Below are 21,606 nucleotides of genomic sequence, written 5' to 3' on the forward strand. Positions count from 1 at the left end.
CAAGAGTCCCACCACCTATCCCAGTCCAGCCCGACCACCTATCCCAGTTCAGCCCCCACCACCTATCCCTGTCCAGCCCTCACTACCTATCCCAGTCCAGCCCCACTACCTATCACAGTCGAACCCCACAACCTATCCCAGTCGAGCCCCCAACACCTATCCCAGTCCATCCCCACCACCTATCCCAGTCCTGCACCCACCACCTATCCTAGTCCAGCCCCACCACCTATCCCTGTCCAGTTAAACCACCTATGGCAGTCCAGGCCCACCATCTATCCCAGTCCAGCCCCACCACCTATCCCAGTCCAACCTCCACCACCTATCCTAGTCCAGCCCTCACTACCTATCCCAGTCCAGCCCCACCACCTATCCCTGTCCAGCCAAACCACCTATCCCAGTCCATGCCCACCATCTATCCCAGTCCAGCCCTACCACCTATCCCAGTCCAGCTCCACCACCTATCCCAGTCCAGTCCCACCACCTATCCCAGTCCGGCCCCACCACCTATCCCTGTCCAGCCCCACCACGTATCCCAGTCCAGCCCCACCACCTATCCCAGTCCAGCCTCACCACCTATCCCAGTCCAGCCCCCACCACCTATCCCAGTCCTGCCCCACCACCTATCCTAGTCCAGCCTCACCACCTATCCCAGTCCAGCCCGACCACCTATCCCAGTCCAGCCCCCACCACCTATCCCAGTCCAGTCCCACCACCTATTCCAGTTCAGCCCCACCACCTTTCCCAGTCCAGCCCCCACCACCTATCCCAGCCCAGCCCCACCACCTATTCCAGTTCAGCCCCACCACCTTTCCCAGTCCAGCCACCACCACCTATCCCAGTTCATCCTCACCACCTATCCCAGTCCATCCCCCACCACCTATCCTAGTCCAGCCCCGCCACCTATCCTAGTCCAGGCCTCACTACCTATCCCAGTCCAGCCCCACTGCCTATCCCAGTCCAGCCCTACCACCTATTCCAGTCCAGCCCCCACCACCTATTGCAGTCCAGCCCCACCACCTATCTCAGTCCACTTCACCACCTATCCTAGTCCAGCCCTCACCACCTGTCCCAGTCCAACCCTACCACCTATCCCAGTCCAGCCCCCACCTATCCTAGTCCAGCTCTCACTACCTATCCCAGTCCAGCCCCACCACCTATCCCAGTCGAGCCCCCACCACCTATCCCAGTCCAGCCCCACCACCTATCCCAGTCCAGCCGCCACCTCCTATCCCAGTCCAGCCCTCACTACCTATCCCTGTCCAGCCCCACCATTTATCTCAGTCCTGCCTCTCCACCCATCCCACTCAAGCACTCACTACCTATCCCAGGCCAGCCTCACTACCTATCCCATTCCAGCCCCACCACCTATCCCAGGCCAGCCCCACTACCTATCCGATTCCAGCCTCACCACCTATCCCAGTCCAGCCCCCACCACCTATCCAAGTCCATCCCCACCACCTATCCCAGTCCAGCCCCCACCACCTATCCTAGTCCAGCCTCACCACCTCTCCTAGTCCAGCCCTCACTACCTATCCTTGTCCAGCCCCCACCACCTATCCTAGTGCAGCCCTCACCACCTATCCTAGTCCAGGCCTCACTACCTACCCAGTCCAGACCCACTACCTATCCCAGTCCAGCCCCACCACCTATTCCAGTCCAGCCCCCACCACCTATCCCAGTCCAGCCCCACCACCTATCCCAGTCCACCCCACCACCTATCCTAGTCCAGCCCCCACCACCTATCCCTGTCCAGCCCCACCACCTATCCCAGTCCAGCCCCCACCACCTATCCTAGTCCAGCCCTCACTACCTATCCCAGTCTAGCCCCACCAGTTATCCCGGTCCAGCCCCCACCACCTATCCCAGTCCAGCCCCACCACCTATCCCAGTCCAGCCTCACCACCTATCCCAGTCCAGCCCCCACCTCCTATCCCAGTCCAGCCCTCACTACCTATCCCAGTCCAGCCCCACCACTTATCCCAGTCCAGCCTCACCACCTATCCCAGTCCAGCCCTCACTACCTATCCCAGTCCAGCCCCACTACCTATCTCATTCCAGCCCCACCACCTATTTCAGTCCAGCCCCCACCACCTATCCCAGTCCATCCTCACCACCTATCCCTTTCCAGCCTCCACCACCTATCCTAGTCCAGCCCCCACCACCTATCCTAGTCGAGCCCTCACTTCCTATCCTTGTCCAGCCTCCACCACCTATTCCAGTCCAGCCCCCACCACCTATCCCAGTCCAGCCCCAGAACCTATCCCAGTACAACCCCACCACCTATCCAAGTCCAGCCCCACCACCTATCCCAGTCTTGACCCACCACCTATCCTAGTCCAGCTCTCACTACCTATCCCAGTCCAGCCCCACTACTTATCCCAGTCCAGCCCCACCACCTATCCCAATCCAACCCCCACCACCTATCCCAGTCCAGCCCCCACCTATCTCAGTCCACCCCCACCACTTATCCCAGTCCAGCCCCACCACCTATCCCAGTCCAACCCCCACCACCTATTCCAGTCCAGCCCCCACCACCTATCCCAGTCCAGCCCCACCACCTATCTCAGTCCACCCCACCACCTATCCTAGTCCAGCCCTCACCACCTGTCCCAGTCCAGCCCCACCACCTATCCCAGTCCAGCCCCCACCTATCCTAGTCCAGCTCTCACTACCTATCCCAGTCCAGCCCCACAACCTATCCCAGTCCAGCCCCCACAACCTATCCAAGTCCAGCCCCACCACCTATCCCAGTCCAGCCGCCACCTCCTATCCCAGTCCAGTCCTCACTACCTATCCCTGTCCAGCCCCACCATTTATCTCAGTCCTGCCCCTCCACCCATCCCAGTCAAGCACTCACTACCTATCCCAGGCCAGCCCCACTACCTATCCCATTCCAGCCCCACCACCTATCCCAGGCCAGCCCCACTACCTATCCGATTCCAGCCTCACCACCTATCCCAGGCCAGCCCCCACCACCTATCCCAGTCCATCCCCACCACCTATCCCAGTCCAGCCCCCACCACCTATCCTAGTCCAGCCCCACCACCTCTCCTAGTCCAGCCCTCACTACCTATCCTTGTCCAGCCCCCACCACCTATCCTAGTGCAGCCCTCACCACCTATCCTAGTCCAGGCCTCACTACCTACCCAGTCCAGACCCACTACCTATCCCAGTCCAGCCCCACCACCTATTCCAGTCCAGCCCCCACCACCTATCCCAGTCCTGCCCCACCACCTATCCCAGTCCACCCCACCACCAATCCTAGTCCAGCCCCCACCACCTATCCCAGTCCAGCCCCACCACCTATCCCAGTCCAGCCCCCACCACCTATCCTAGTCCAGCCCTCACTACCTATCCCAGTCTAGCCCCACCAGTTATCCCGGTCCAGCCCCCACCACCTATCCCAGTCCAGCCCCACCACCTATCTCAGTCCAGCCTCACCACCTATCCCAGTCCAGCCCTCACTACCTATCCCAGTCCAGCCCCACCACTTATCCCAGTCCAGCCCCACCACCTATCCCAGTCCAGCCCTCACTACCTATCCCAGTCCAGCCCCACTACCTATCTCATTCCAGCCCCACCACCTATCTCAGTCCAGCCCCCACCACCTATCCCAGTCCATCCTCACCACCTATCCTTTCCAGCCCCCACCACCTATCCTAGTCCAGCCCCCACCACCTATCCTAGTCGAGCCCTCACTTCCTATCCTTGTCCAGCCTCCACCACCTATTCCAGTCCAGCCCCCACCACCTATCCCAGTCCAGCCCCAGAACCTATCCCAGTACAACCCCACCACCTATCCAAGTCCAGCCCCACCACCTATCCCAGTCTTGCCCCACCACCTATCCTAGTCCAGCCCTCACTACCTATCCCAGTCCAACCCCACTACTTATCCCAGTCCGGCCCCACCACCTATCCCAGTCCAACCCCCACCACCTATCCCAGTCCAGCCCCACCACCTATCTCAGTCCACCCCCACCACTTATCCCAGTCCTGCCCCCACCACCTCTCCTAGTCCACCCCCACCACCTATCCCAGTCTTGCCCCACCACCTATCCTAGTCCAGCCCTCACTACCTATTCCAGTCCATCCCCACTGCTTATCTCAGTCCAGCCCCCACGACCTATCCCAGTCCAGTCCCACCACCTATCCCAGTCCTGCTCCCACCACCTATCCTAGTCCAGCCCTCACTACCTATTCCAGTCCAGCCCCACTACTTATCCCAGTCCAGCCCCACCACCTATCCCAGTCCTTCCCCACCACCTATCCTAGTCCAGCCCTCACTACCTATTCCAGTCCAGCCCCACTACTTATCTCAGTCCAGCCCCCACCACCTATCCCAGTCCAGCCCCATCACCTGTCCCAGTCCTGCCCCCACCACTTATCCTAGTCCAGCCCTCACTACCTATTCCAGTCCAGCCCCTCTACTTATCCTAGTCCAGCCCCACCACCTATCCCAGTCCAGCTCCCACCACCTATCCTAGTCCAACCCCCACCACCTATCCTAGTCCAACCCCCACCACCTATCCTAGTCCAACCCCCACCACCTATCCTAGTCCAGCCCTCACTACCTATCCTAGTCCAGCCCCCACCACCTATCCTAGTCCGGCCCTCACTACCTATCCACATCTGCTCCACCATCTTCCGCCTGACCCTCCGCCCTCTGTCTTTGGGCAGCATCGTCTAAGATGACAGGCGAGGCAGGATAAGGATAAGACAGGATAAGCGTGGCAGGATAGGCAGTGCAGAATATTCGTGACCAGGCGAGGCAGGGCAGAATTATGTAAGATGGAGGTGGGGATGAGCTAGGAGGGGCAGGGCGCCCTGCTTGGAGGGGCGGGGCAGGGCGGTGTTGGGCGGGGCAGAGTGGGGTAGAGGATGGGCGGTATCTCTCAGATCTCGTCCCCAGGAACCGTTTCTCACTTAAGTCTCTGTGTACTCTCGGTAATTCCCCTCTTATACACGAAGGGAGGGGTCCCCCTTATACACGAAGGGAGGGGTCCCCCTTATACACGAAGGGAGGGGTCCCCCTTATACACGAAGGGAGGGGTCCCCCTTATACACGAAGGGAGGGGTCCCCCTTATACACGAAGGGAGGGGTCCCCCTTATACACGAAGGGAGGGGTCCCCCTTATACACGAAGGGAGGGGTTCCCCTTATACACGAAGGGAGGGGTCCCCCTTATACACGAAGGGAATGGGTCCCCTTTATACACGAAGGGAAGGGCCCCCCTTATACACGAAGGGAGGGGTCCCCCTCTTACACGAAGGGAGGGGTCCCCCTTATACACGAAGGGAGGGGTCCCCCTTATACACGAAGGGAGGGGTCCCCCTCTTACACGAAGGGAGGGGTCCCCCTTATATACGAAGGGAGGGCAGTGAAACACCCTTGTATGTGTTATGCTTATTGAGTTATCCACTAGCTAAATCAACGTCTGGTAAGGAGTAATTTCAGTGCGCAGAGTTGGAATCATTCCCTCCTGTATCCCACCAGGTGTAGATTATGATGTATCTTCCTGGCCTGTGCTTTACAGTGTGCAATCTGAGGCCTTTTAGACTCGTTCCCAGTAATTTAGACGTTGGTTAAGCTCGGCAAGAGCTTACAACACCTGTAATTTCGCCTTGACTTAAATGGGGCTGTTAGTAGCATTACAGTCTGGTGTACAGAAGACCCGTAAAATGCTGTTATCTACTTTCTTCTACCACTGCTGTTACTTCTACTACTACTGCTACTACTACTACCACTGCTTCTACTACTACTACTACTACTACTACTACTACTACTACTACTACTACTACTACATCCATTAGCAGCATTACCTCCACGTCCATGTTCCCCTCGCCTATGTATATACTGGCTCCCTCACTCTCGTGTGTTACTGTGACTTATAAATGCTGCAACTCGGACCAAGACGTCGTCTTAATTAAGCTTCTTTCTCTCTGTGTGGGAGGTTGTTTGTGTGTTATCATGTCGTGTTTCGAAGGTTCCTCTTATCCAGCTTATCAGTGTCCGTGCGTGATCTGCTAGTAACACTTTCGTCTTCTTTTAACCAAAGCTATTCTTGCCTTGATCGCGTTTTTCTGGGGGTGAGAATAACTCTCTCTCTCTCTCTCTCTCTCTCTCTCTCTCTCTCTCTCTCTCTCTCTCTCTCTCTCTCTATATATATATATATATATATATATATATATATATATATATATATATATATATATATATATATGTGTGTGTATATATATATTTCTTCATTTATTCAGCCACAGAATATCTGGAATTTGTCCTCGTTTAACATCGCATATTTCATTTTTTATGTCCTCTGGTTGAATGGAAGCCTCGCCTGGGGAGGTTACTGTGTCCTCGCTAGTTACCACTCCCACATTCCCACACTCCCACACTCCCACACTCCCACACTCCCACACTCCCACACTCCCACATTCCCACACTCCCACACTCCCACACTCCCACACTCCCACACTCCCACACTTCCTCACTCCCACATTCCCACACTACCTCACTCCAACACTCCCACACTCCCTCACTCCCACACTCCTCTCCCTTACTCCCACATTCCCACACTCCCTCACTCCCACACTCCCACACTCCCACACTCCCACACTCCCACACTCCCACACTCCCACATTCCCACACTCCCACACTCCCACACTCCCACACTCCCACACTCCCACACTCCCACATTCCCACACTCCCACATTCCCACACTCCCACACTCCCACACTCCCACACTCCCACACTCCCACACTCCCACACTCCCACACTCCCACACTCCCACACTCCCACACTCCCACACTCCTCTCCCTCACTCCCACATTCCCACACTCCCACATTCCCACACTCCCTCACTCCCACACTCCCACACTCCTCTTCCTCACTCCCACATTCCCACACTCCCTCACTCCACACTCCTCTCCCACACTCCCACACTCCCATACTCCCACACTCCCACACTCCCTCACTCCCACACTCCCACACTCCCACACTCCCACACTCCCACACTCCCACACTCCCACACTCCCACACTCCCACATTCCCACACTCCCACACTCCCACACTCCCACACTCCCACACTCCCACATTCCCACACTCCCACACTCCCACACTCCCACACTCCCACACTCCCACACTCCCACACTCCCACACTCCCACACTCCCACACTCCCACACTCCCACACTCCCACATTCCCACACTCCCACACTCCCACACTCCCACACTCCCACACTCCCACACTCCCACATTCCCACACTCCCACACTCCCACACTCCCACACTCCCACACTCCCACACTCCCACACTCCCACACTCCCACACTCCCACATTCCCACACTCCCACACTCCCACACTCCCACACTCCCACACTCCCACATTCCCACACTCCCACACTCCCACACTCCCACACTCCCACACTCCCACACTCCCACACTCCCACACTCCCACACTCATCTCCCTCACTCCCACACTCCCACACTCCCACACTCCCACACTCCTCTCCCTCACTCCCACATTCCCACACTCCCACACTCCCACACTCCCACACTCCTCTTCCTCACTCCCACACTCCCACACTCCCACACTCCCACACTCCCACACTCCCACTCCACACTCCCACTCCCACACTCCCACACTCCCACTCCCACACCCACACTCCCACACTCCCACACTCCCACACTCCCACACTCCCACACTCCCACACTCCCACACTCCCACACTCCCACACTCCCACACTCCCACACTCCCACACTCCCACACTCCCACACTCCCACACTCCCACACTCCCACACTCCCACACTCCCACACTCCCACATTCCCACACTCCCACACTCCCACACTCCCACACTCCCACACTCCCACACTCCCACACTCCCACACTCCCACACGGACTATCGTCTATGAAAGCCTTGAAACTAATATCATGTCTCTGTCAACGTCACTCACGAGAACGAGAGAACAAACTTGTTCAGCGTGAACACCTCTAACCAGACTTTCTTTAACTAAATTCAAAAATCTTCCCCATATTTTGTACCCATTCTGTGTTACTCCCCTGATAACACTCCCCTGATAACACTCCCCTGATAACACTCCCCTGATAACACTCCCCTGACAACACTCCCCTGATAACACTCCCCTGATAACACTCCCCTGATAACACTCCCCTGATAACACTCCCCTGATAACACTCCCCTGATAACCCTCCCCTGATAACACTCCCCTGATAACACTCCCCTGATAACACTCCCCTGATAACACTCCCCTGATAACCCTCCCCTGATAACACTCCCCTGATAACACTCCCCTGATAACACTCCCCTGATAACACTCCCCTGATAACACTCCCCTGATAACACTCCCCTGATAACACTCCCCTGATAACACTCCCCTGATAACACTCCCCTGATAACACTCCCCTGATAACACTCCCCTGATAACACTCCCCCGATAACACTCCCCTGATAACACTCCCCTGATAACACTCCCCTGATAACACTCCCCTGATAACACTCCCCTGATAACACTCCCCTGATAACACTCCCCTGATAACACTCCCCTGATAACCCTCCCCTGATAACACTCCCCCGATAACACTCCCCTGATAACACTCCCCTGATAACACTCCCCTGATAACACTCCCCTGATAACACTCCCCTGATAACACTCCCCTGATAACACTCCCCTGATAACACTCCCCTGATAACCCTCCCCTGATAACACTCCCCTGATAACACTCCCCTGATAACACTCCCCTGATAACCTGATAACACTCCCCTGATAACACTCCCCTGATAACACTCCCCTGATAACACCCCTGATAACACTCCCCTGATAACACTCCCCTGATAACACTCCCCTGATAACACTCCCCTGATAACACTCCCCTGATAACACTCCCCTGATAACACTCCCCTGATAACACTCCCCTGATAACCCTCCCCTGATAACACTCCCCTGATAACACTCCCCTGATAACACTCCCCTGATAACACTCCCCTGATAACACTCCCCTGATAACACTCCCCTGATAACACTCCCCTGATAACCCTCCCCTGATAACACTCCCCAGGAAGACTGTAACAGTCTGTCTGTACTACGTCTCAGTGTATTGTTTATCTCACAGTTCGTCCACTGGTTCATACGGGTCAATTCATTTCGTGCTTCTTCAGGTCTTTCTGATTAGATCTGGTCATGGTTATCGGGTGTGGGGGCTCCATGCTGGTGCTGTGTACTCGAGGATGGAAATTTACATACATAGTCGCTTTGTTGATGGTCTATCTCTGAGCTGAAGATTTTAAGGCACACCTCTTCGATTCCTAGATGCTGGCAGTTGAATGGACGAGTACAGCTAGGTGCGTATAGCTAGGTGAGTACAGCTAGGTGAGTGCAGCTAGGTGAGTACAGCTAGGTGAGTACAGCTAGGTGAGTACAGCTAGGTGAGTGCAGCTAGGTGAGTACAGCTAGGTGAGTGCAGCTAGGTGAGTACAGCTAGGTGAGAACAGCTAGGTGAGTGCAGCTAGGTGAGTACAGCTAGGTGAGTACAGCTAGGTGAGTGCAGCTAGGTGAGTACAGCTAGGTGAGTACAGCTAGGTGAGTACAGCTAGGTGAGTGCAGCTAGGTGAGTACAGCTAGGTGAGTACAGCTAGGTGCGTATAGCTAGGTGAGTACAGCTAGGTGAGTGCAGCTAGGTGAGTACAGCTAGGTGAGTACAGCTAGGTGAGTACAGCTAGGTGAGTGCAGCTAGGTGAGTACAGCTAGGTGAGTGCAGCTAGGTGAGTACAGCTAGGTGAGTACAGCCAGGTGAGTGCAGCTAGGTGAGTACAGCTAGGTGAGTACAGCTAGGTGAGTGCAGCTAGGTGAGTACAGCTAGGTGAGTACAGCTAGGTGAGTACAGCTAGGTGAGTGCAGCTAGGTGAGTACAGCTAGGTGAGTACAGCTAGGTGAGTGCAGCTAGGTGAGTACAACTAGATGCATAAGGCTAGGTGAGTACACCTAGGTGCATAACGGAAGGTGAATATAGCTAGGTGCGTATAGCTAGGTGAGTACAGCTAGGTGAGTGCAGCTAGGTGAGTACAGCTAGGTGAGTACAGCTAGGTGAGTACAGCTAGGTGAGTGCAGCTAGGTGAGTACAGCTAGGTGAATACAGCTAGGTGAGTGCAGCTAGGTGAGTACAGCTAGGTGAGTACAGCTAGGTGAGTACAGCTAGGTGAGTGCAGCTAGGTGAGTACAGCTAGGTGAGTACAGCTAGGTGAGTGCAGCTAGGTGAGTACAGCTAGGTGAGTGCAGCTAGGTGAGTACAGCTAGGTGAGTACAGCTAGGTGAGTACAGCTAGGTGAGTGCAGCTAGGTGAGTACAGCTAGGTGAGTACAGCTAGGTGAGTGCAGCTAGGTGAGTACAGCTAGGTGAGTGCAGCTAGGTGAGTACAGCTAGGTGAGTGCAGCTAGGTGAGTACAGCTAGGTGAGTACAGCTAGGTGAGTACAGCTAGGTGAGTACAGCTAGGTGAGTGCAGCTAGGTGAGTACAGCTAGGTGAGTACAGCTAGGTGAGTACAGCTAGGTGAGTACAGCTAGGTGAGTACAGCTAGGTGAGTGCAGCTAGGTGAGTACAGCTAGGTGAGTACAGCTAGGTGAGTGCAGCTAGGTGAGTACAGCTAGGTGAGTACAGCTAGGTGAGTACAGCTAGGTGAGTGCAGCTAGGTGAGTACAGCTAGGTGAGTACAGCTAGGTAAGTGCAGCTAGGTGAGTACAGCTAGGTGAGTACAGCTAGGTGAGTACAGCTAGGTGAGTACAGCTAGGTGAGTACAGCTAGGTGAGTACAGCTAGGTGAGTACAGCTGGGTGAGTACAGCTAGGTGAGTACAGCTAGGTGAGTACAGCTAGGTGAGTACAGCTGGGTGAGTACAGCTAGGTGAGTACAGCTAGGTGAGTAATAAAATCTCTTCAACATAGAAGCAGAAGTGCGAGTGGAAGGCAGGTACTTAGAATAGCAAGCAGGTAGCTGGAAGGCAGGTACTTAGAATAGCAAGCAGGTAGCTGGAAGGCAGGTACTTAGAATAGCAAGCAGGTAGCGGGAAGGCAGGTACTTAGAATAGCAAGCAGGTAGCTGGAAGGCAGGTACTTAGAATAGCAAGCAGGTAGCGGGAAGGCAGGTACTTAGAATAGCAAGCAGGTAGCGGGAAGGTAGGTACTTAGAATAGCAAGCAGGTAGCGGGAAGGTAGGTACTTAGAATAGCAAGCAGGTAGCGGGAAGGTAGAACTTAGAATAGCAAGCAGGTAGCTGGAAGGCAGGTACTTAGAATAGCAAGCAGGTAGCGGGAAGGCAGGTACTTAGAATAGCAAGCAGGTAGCGGGAAGGCAGGTACTTAGAATAGCAAGCAGGTAGCGGGAAGGCAGATACTTAGAATAGCAAGCAGGTAGCTGGAAGGCAGGTACTTAGAATAGCAAGCAGGTAGCGGGAAGGCAGGTACTTAGAATAGCAAGCAAGTAGCGGGAAGGCAGGTACTTAGAATAGCAAGCAGGTAGCTGGAAGGCAGGTACTTAGAATAGCAAGCAGGTAGCAGGAAGGCAGGTACTTAGAATAGCAAGCAGGTAGCGGGAAGGCAGGTACTTAGAATAGCAAGCAGGTAGCGGGAAGGTAGAACTTAGAATAGCAAGCAGGTAGCTGGAAGGCAGGTACTTAGAACAGCAAGCAGGTAGCGGGAAGGCAGGTACTTAGAATAGCAAGCAGGTAGCGGGAAGGTAGGTACTTAGAATAGCAAGCAGGTAGCGGGAAGGTAGGTACTTAGAATAGCAAGCAGGTAGCGGGAAGGTAGAACTTAGAATAGCAAGCAGGTAGCTGGAAGGCAGATACTTAGAATAGCAAGCAGGTAGCTGGAAGGCAGGTACTTAGAATAGCAAGCAGGTAGCGGGAAGGCAGGTACTTAGAATAGCAAGCAAGTAGCGGGAAGGCAGGTACTTAGAATAGCAAGCAGGTAGCTGGAAGGCAGGTACTTAGAATAGCAAGCAGGTAGCTGGAAGGCAGGTACTTAGAATAGCAAGCAGGTAGCGGGAAGGTAGGTACTTAGAATAGCAAGCAGGTAGCGGGAAGGTAGAACTTAGAATAGCAAGCAGGTAGCTGGAAGGCAGGTACTTAGAATAGCAAGCAGGTAGCGGGAAGGCAGGTACTTAGAATAGCAAGCAGGTAGCGGGAAGGTAGGTACTTAGAATAGCAAGCAGGTAGCGGGAAGGTAGGTACTTAGAATAGCAAGCAGGTAGCGGGAAGGTAGAACTTAGAATAGCAAGCAGGTAGCTGGAAGGCAGGTACTTAGAATAGCAAGCAGGTAGCGGGAAGGCAGGTACTTAGAATAGCAAGCAGGTAGCGGGAAGGCAGGTACTTAGAATAGCAAGCAGGTAGCGGGAAGGCAGATACTTAGAATAGCAAGCAGGTAGCTGGAAGGCAGGTACTTAGAATAGCAAGCAGGTAGCGGGAAGGCAGGTACTTAGAATAGCAAGCAAGTAGCGGGAAGGCAGGTACTTAGAATAGCAAGCAAGTAGCGGGAAGGCAGGTACTTAGAATAGCAAGCAAGTAGCGGGAAGGCAGTTACTTAGGATAGCAAGCAGGTAGCGGGAAGGCAGATACTTAGAATAGCAAGCAGGTAGAGGGAAGGCAGGTACTTAGAATAGCAAGCAGGTAGCGGGAAGGCAGGTACTTAGAATAGCAAGCAGGTAGCGGGAAGGCAGGTACTTAGAATAGCAAGCAGGTAGCGGGAAGGCAGGTACTTAGAATAGCAAGCAGGTAGCGGGAAGGCAGGTACTTAGAATAGCAAGCAGGTAGCGGGAAGGCAGATACTTAGAATAGCAAGCAGGTAGCGGGAAGGCAGGTACTTAGAATAGCAAGCAGGTAGCGGGAAGGCAGGTACTTAGAATAGCAAGCAGGTAGCGGGAAGGCAGATACTTAGAATAGCAAGCAGGTAGCGGGAAGGCAGGTACTTAGAATAGCAAGCAGGTAGCGGGAAGGCAGGTACTTAGAATAGCAAGCAAGTAGCGGGAAGGCAGGTACTTAGAATAGCAAGCAGGTAGCGGGAAGGCAGGTACTTAGAATAGCAAGCAGGTAGCGGGAAGGCAGGTACTTAGAATAACAAGCAAGTAGCGGGAAGGCAGGTACTTAGAATGGCAAGCAAGTAGCGGGAAGGCAGGTACTTAGAATAGCAAGCAGGTAGCGGGAAGGCAGGCAACAAGCAGGTAAGCAGACAGAAGGTAGCAAAGAAAGTATCAGGCAGACAGCAGGCAAGCAGCCAACTAGGACGGTAATCCCTCGACTAAATATACGTCATTCCCCACCACCAGACTGGTTGACCAGCACCAAAATACACAGTGTGTATTCCCCTTCCCCCCCTCTCTTCCCCCTTCCCCCCTCTCTTCCCCCATCCCCAAAGCATCATTTGCCCCCTGCCTTTTTCCCCCTCTCCCTCCCCTCTCTCTCCTTCCCCGGCTACCATGCTGTTCTGATTTATAGCTGAAGCAAAGGGACTGATTACCATATAATACACAAGCCATTACGTAGACACGATAATCTAGTCTACTGGCACGAATTCTGGTGTGCAACACTTGGGGTGCAACACTTCGGGTGCAACACTTGGGGTGCAACACTTCGGGTGCAACACTTGGGGTGCCACACAAACAGGTGAGGTTGCGGTGGCCAGAGAACCACGTTCCCTCGTGATGAACGTTCACGTCTGAATGTTGCCTACTGTCTTCCTAGGCCGCCTCGTTACCACTCGAAATCGTGACCTTTCCTTTTTGTGTGTGTGGGTATTTTAAGTGTGTGTATAACCAGTGTGCTTCTCTAAGATCTCAGTGTTACACAGCTCTCGCTATGGAACACAGAGTAGGGTTGACCTAACCTATCCGTCGAGCAGTTAAACCCCCTAGTTGGTCTGGTCGACCAGACCAACAAGCCTGTGTACCCACCACGACTTAACAATAAAGTAAGAAGCCTCCGAAGACGTTTATCATTAACCACCCGCTCACAGCCTACCAAACAAACCATTAAACACCAGGGGTTGTAAACAACTAGGGTAGTGAACAACCAGGGGTTGTAAACAACTAGGGTAGGGAACAACCAGGGGTTGTGAACAACTAGGGTAGGGAACAACCAGAGGTTGTGAGCAACTAGGGTAGTGAACAACCAGTGGTTGTTAACAACTAGGGTAGTGAACAACCAGGGATTATAAACAACTAGGGTAGGGAACAACCAGGGCTTGTGAACAACCAGGGTAGTGAACAACCTGGGGTTGTGAACAACTAGGGTAGGGAACAACCAGGGGTTGTGAACAACTAGGGTAGTGAACAACAAGGGGTTGTGAACAACAAGGGTAGTGAACAACCAGGGGTCGTGAATAACCAGGATCGTGAAGGGCTATAGTCGTGAACCAGGGTCATGAACAATCATGGTCGTGAACAATCATGGTCGTGAACAACGGTCGTGATCTTTAACTACTGGAGTGAACGACCATAGCTGTGATCTATAACTACTGGAAGTAATGACCATAGTCGTGATCTATAACTACTGGAGTGAACGACCATGACCGTGATCTATAACTACTGGAGTGAACGACCATGACCGTGATCTATAACTACTGGAGTGAACGACCATGACCGTGATCTATAACTACTGGAGTGAACGACCATGACCGTGATCTATAACTACTGGAGTGAACGACCATGATCGTGATCTATAACTACTGGAGTGAACGACCATGATCGTGATCTATAACTACTGGAGTGAACGACCATGACCGTGATCTATAACTACTGGAGTGAACGACCATGACCGTGATCTATAACTACTGGAGTGAACGACCATGACCGTGATCTATAACTACTGGAGTGAACGACCATGATCGTGATCTATAACTACTGGAGTGAACGACCATGACCGTGATCTATAACTACTGGAGTGAACGACCATGATCGTGATCTATAACTACTGGAGTGAACTACCATGACCGTGATCTATAACTACTGGAGTGAACGACCATGACCGTGATCTATAACTACTGGAGTGAACGACCATGATCGTGATCTATAACTACTGGAGTGAACGACCATGACCGTGATCTATAACTACTGGAGTGAACGACCATGATCGTGATCTATAACTACTGGAGTGAACGACCATGACCGTGATCTATAACTACTGGAGTGAACGACCATGATCGTGATCTATAACCACTGGAAGGAACGACCATGGTTGTGATCTATAACCACTGGAAGGAACGACCACGATCGTAATCTATAACCACTGGAAGGAACGACCATGGTCGTGATCTATAACTACCGGAGTGAACGACTATGATCGTGATCTATAACTATTAGAGTTGACGACCATGACCGTGATCTATAACTACCGGAGTGAAAGACCATGATCGTGATCTATAACCACTGGAAGGAACGACCATGATCGTGATCTATAACTACTGGAGTGAACGACCATGATCGTGATCTGTAACTACTGGAGTGAACGACCATGATCGTGATCTATAACCACTGGAAGGAACGACCATGATCGTGATCTATAACTACTGGAAGGAACGACCATGATCGTGATCTATAACCACTGGAAGGAACGACCATGATCGTGATCTATAACTACTGGAGTGAACGACCATGATCGTGATCTGTAACTACTGGAGTGAACGACCATGACCGTGATCTATAACTACCGGAGTGAACGACCATGATCGTGATCTATAACCACTGGAAGGAACGACCATGATTGTGATCTATAACTACTGGAGTGAACGACCATATCGTAATCTATAACTACTGGCGTGAACGACCATGATCGCGATCTATAACCACTGGAAGGAACGACCATGGTCGTAATCTATAACCACTGAAAGGAACGACCATGTTTGTGATCTATAACCACTGGAAGGAACGACAATGGTCGTAATCTATAACCACTGAAAGGAACGACCATGTTTGTGATCTATAACCACTGGATGGAACGACAATAGTTGTGATCTATAACCACTGGAAGGAACGACCACGATCGTGATCTATAACCACTGGAAGAAACGACCATGGTCGTGATCTATAACTGTTGAAGTGAACGACCATGGTCGTGATCTATAACCACTGGAAGGAACGACCATGGTCGTGATCTATAACCACTGGAAGGAACGGCAATGGTTGTGATCTATAACCACTGGAAGAAACGCCCATGGTCGTGGTCTATAACTACTGGAAGAAACGACCATGGTCATAATCTATAACCACTGGAAGGAACGACCATGGTCATTATCTATAACCACTGGAAGAAACGACCATGGTCGTGGTCTATAGCTACTGGAAGAAACGACCATGGTCGTGGTCTATAACTACTGGAAGAAACGACCATGGTCGTGATCTATAACCACTGGAAGAAACGACCGTGATCGTGATCTATAACTACTGGAAGAACCGACCATGGTCGTGATCTATAACTACTGGAGTGAACGACCATGGTCGTGATCTATAACCACTGGAAGGAACGACCACGGTTGTGATCTATAACCACTGGAAGGAACGACCGTGATCGTGATCTATAACCACTGGAAGGAACGACCATGGTCGTGATCTATAACCACTGGAAGGAACGACCATGGTCGTGATCTATAACCACTGGAAGGAACGACCATGATCGTGATGTATAACCACTGGAAGGAACGACCGTGATCGTGATGTATAACTACTGGAAGGAACGACCATGATCGTGATGTATAACCACTGGAAGGAACGACCATGGTCGTGATCTATAACCACTGGAAGGAACGACCATGATCCTGATCTTGAAACGTCAACACGTCAACAATAAGAGCAACGTTCAAAACCCAGCGTAGTAAGCTTAGAGCAGACGGTAAACCGTTGGGTATCAGTCTCCGATTCGGGACTGATACCCAACTCTCCCTCTCTCTCTCTCTCTCTCTCTCTCTCTCTCTCTCTCTCTCTCCTGACATGATAAATGGTCCGCCACTGATCGAAACGTCCTCTGGTGTCCCTTGCAAATTACGGGTTTGTCGGGGGCACAGTAACTTAAGTTTGCTTTCAGTGAGTTGAGAAGCTCGTGGCTGACACCGGCTAAAGACTCACCCACACTCACACACGCACCTGTACACGCAACAGACCCTCCTCCCCCTCCCCCCACACACAACAAAACCCACACTCACACAAGCTTACGCAGCGCTGCGGTGTTATATACGCCACTCAGAATATAGGGTATATAAATTACGCCAACAGAGTGCGTAATGTGGTGCCGACACGCCATCTCGCGTTCCTGCACCAAGTCCGTAATCAGCGCTTCCAGACGTAAAAAAATGGGCGTCTTACGGAGTTACTCTTACACAGTGTGTGAGTTATGTATGTGGTACAGTTCTGACGACCACCCTGCCATCACCAGGACGCAAAATGCCATTCATCACCACCACCATCATCACCACGCACTACCAACACCACAGTACACCACTCTGTATCATCACTACACCATGCATGACACACCGCTACCACACACCACCAACATCATTACACAATCCCCATCCCGATCACCACACATTACAACCACCACTACAACCATTGCCCATTAGTCACCACCACAATCACCACACACATGTCCATGCATTCTCCCTCAGGTCCAGACTCGTGGAACTCCGTGTTCATCAAGAACTGCAAGAAACCCCTATCATGTGCCTTAAATATTCTATGGGGAGAGAGCCGAGACACGGAAGGGGGGGGGAGGGACATTCAGGCACTAAAACCAGCAAACAGCCCCACTCCACAAAGGTGGCACAAGAGTCACTAACAACATTGGACACAGCCCCACTCCACAAAGGTGGCACAGGAGTCACTAACAACATTGGACACAGCCCCACTCCACAAAGGTGGCACAAGAGTCACTAACAACATTGGACACAGCCCCACTCCACAAAGGTGGCACAGGAGTTACTAACAACATTGGACACAGCCCCACTCCACAAAGGTGGCACAAGAGTCACTAACAACATTGGACACAGCCCCACTCCACAAAGGTGGCACAGGAGTCACTAACAACATTGGACACAGCCCCACTCCACAAAGGTGGCAATAATGCAATACCAAAGAATTACGGACAGACAGCACTAACGTCCCACATTATAAAAATCTTTGAAAGGGTTATATGACGCAAGATCGCCAACCACCTGGATACCCAGCATCTGCACAACCCAGGGTAGGGTGGGTTTAGAGCAGGTTACTCCTGCCTTTCGCAACTACTGGATCACTATGACATGGTCATGGATGCGCTGGAACAGACAGAATGCAGATGTAATATACACAGACTTTGCGATAGCCTTCGACAAGCGCGATCATGGTGTAACAGCACACAAAATGCGTGGAAAAGGAATATCAAGAAAAGAGGGCACATTGATCTTCAACTTTTTAACCAAGAGAACACAAAGAACAATAGTAAACAGACTTATGTCAGAGGCTGACACAGTGATAACCTGTCTTCCACAAGGCACAGTACGCGCTCCCATCTTTTTCCCATCCTCATATCCGACATAGATAAGAACATAAATCGTAACACCGAGTTATCCTTAGCAGACGATACTAGACTAGAATCTGCATGAGAGTGACATCCACCGAGGACACTGCAGACCTCCAAGCAGATATAAATCAAGTCTTCCAATGTACCACACAAAACAACATCAATATCAATGAGGACAAATATCAGCTACGCCTTTATGGAAAAATGAGAAAAAAAAAACTAGAGTGGGGTATAAAACAAATTCTAACCACACAATAGAGCGAGAAAACTAATGTAAAGGATTTTAAAAGTGATAATGTCAGGGGATCTCACCTTCAAGGATTACAACAGTGTCACTGTCACATCTGCGAGGAAAGTGATGGGGTGGATAATGAGAACCTTCAAAACAAAGTATGTCAAACCAGTGATGATCATCTTTATGTGACGTATTCTCTCCAGACTGTAGCACTGCTGTACGCTAACACCTCGTTGAAGGCAGGTGAAGCTGTCGATCTGAAGAAAGTACAGAGAACCTTCACTACACAGATTAGTTCAGTCAGGCACCTTAATTACTGGGAATACACTACCATCACCTCCAACTACCATCACCACAACTTACCATCACCACAACCTACCATCACCTCCAACCACCATCACCACAACCTACCATCACCACAGCCTACCATCACCACAACCACCATCACCACAACCTACCATCACCACAACCTACCATCCCAACAACCTACCATCCCCACAACCTACCATCATCACAACCTATCATCACCACAACCACCATCACCACAACCTACCATCACCGCAACCACCATCACCACAACCTACCATCACCACAACCTACCATCACCACAACCTACCATCACCACAACCACCATCACCACAACCACCATCATAACAACCACCATCACCACAATCTACCATCACCACAACCACCATCACCTAATACCACCATCACCGCAACCTACCATCACCACAACCAAAATCACCACAACCACCATCACCACAATTTGCCATCACCACAACCACCATCACCTCCAACCACCATCACCACAACCTACCATCACCACAACCACCATCACCACAACCACCATCATAACAACCACCATCACCACAACCTACCATCACCACAACCTACCATCACCACAACCTACCATCACCACAACCTACCATCCCCACAACCTACCATCCCCACAACCTACCATCACCACAACCTACCATCACCACAGCCTACCATCACCACAACCACCATTACCACAACCTACCATCACCACAACTTACCATCACCACAACCTACCATCACCACAACCACCATTACCACAACCTACCATCACCACAACTTACCATCACCACAACCTACCATCACCACAACCACCATTACCACAACCTACCATCACCACAACTTACCATCACCACAACCTACCATCACCACAACCACCATTACCACAACCTACCATCACCACAACCTACCATCCCAACAACCTACCATCCCCACAACCTACCATCATCACAACCTATCATCACCACAACCACCATCACCACAACCTACCATCACCGCAACCACCATCACCACAATCTACCATCACCACAACCTACCATCACCACAACCTACCATCACCACAACCACCATCACCACAACCACCATCATAACAACCACCATCACCACAATCTACCATCACCACAACCACCATCACCTAATACCACCATCACCGCAACCTACCATCACCACAACCAAAATCACCACAACCACCATCACCACAATTTGCCATCACCACAACCACCATCACCTCCAACCACCATCACCACAACCTACCATCACCACATCCTACCATCACCACAACCACCATCACCTCCAACCACCATCACCACAACCTACCATCACCACAACCCACCATCACCACAACCTACCATCACCACAACCTACCATCACCACAACCCACCATCACCACAACCTACCATCACCACAACCTACCATCACCACAACCACCATCACCTCCAACCACCATCACCACAACCCACCATCACCACAACCTACCATCATCACAACCTACCATCACCACAACTTACCATCACCACAACCTACCATCACCACAACCTACCATCACCACAACCCACCATCACCACAACCTACCATCACCACAACCTACCATCACCACAACCACCATCACCTCCAACCACCATCACCACAACCCACCATCACCACAACCTACCATCACCACAACCTACCATCATCACAACCCACCATCACCACAACCTACCATCACCACAACCTACCATCACCACAACCACCATCACCTCCAACCACCATCACCACAACCCACCATCACCACAACCTACCATCACCACAACCTACCATCACCACAACTTACCATCACCACAACCTACCATCACCACAACCTACCATCACCACAACCACCACCACCTCCAACCACCATCACCACAACCCACCATCACGACAACCTACCATCACCACAACCTACCATCACCACAACCCACCATCACCACAACCTACTATCACCACAACCTACCATCACCACAACCACCATCACCTCCAACCACCATCACCACAACCCACCATCACCACAACCTTCCATCACCACAACCTACCATCACCACAACCTACCATCACCACAACCTACCATCACCACAACCTACCATCACCACAACCTACCATCACCACAACCCACCATCACCACAACCTACCATCACCACAACCTACCATCACCACAACCACCATCACCTCCAACCACCATCACCACAACCCACCATCACCACAACCTACCATCACCACAACCTACCATCATCACAACCCACCATCACCACAACCTACCATCACCACAACCTACCATCACCACAACCACCATCACCTCCAACCACCATCACCACAACCCACCATCACCACAACCTACCATCACCACAACCTACCATCACCACAACTTACCATCACCACAACCAAAATCACCACAACCACCATCACCACTTACCAACATCATCACAACCTACCATCACCACATCCTACCATCACCACAACCACCATCACCACAACCACCATCACCACCTACCACCATCACCA

This window comes from Cherax quadricarinatus, chromosome 31 (genome assembly GCF_038502225.1).
Source record: "Cherax quadricarinatus isolate ZL_2023a chromosome 31, ASM3850222v1, whole genome shotgun sequence".
NCBI lineage: Eukaryota > Metazoa > Arthropoda > Malacostraca > Decapoda > Parastacidae > Cherax > Cherax quadricarinatus.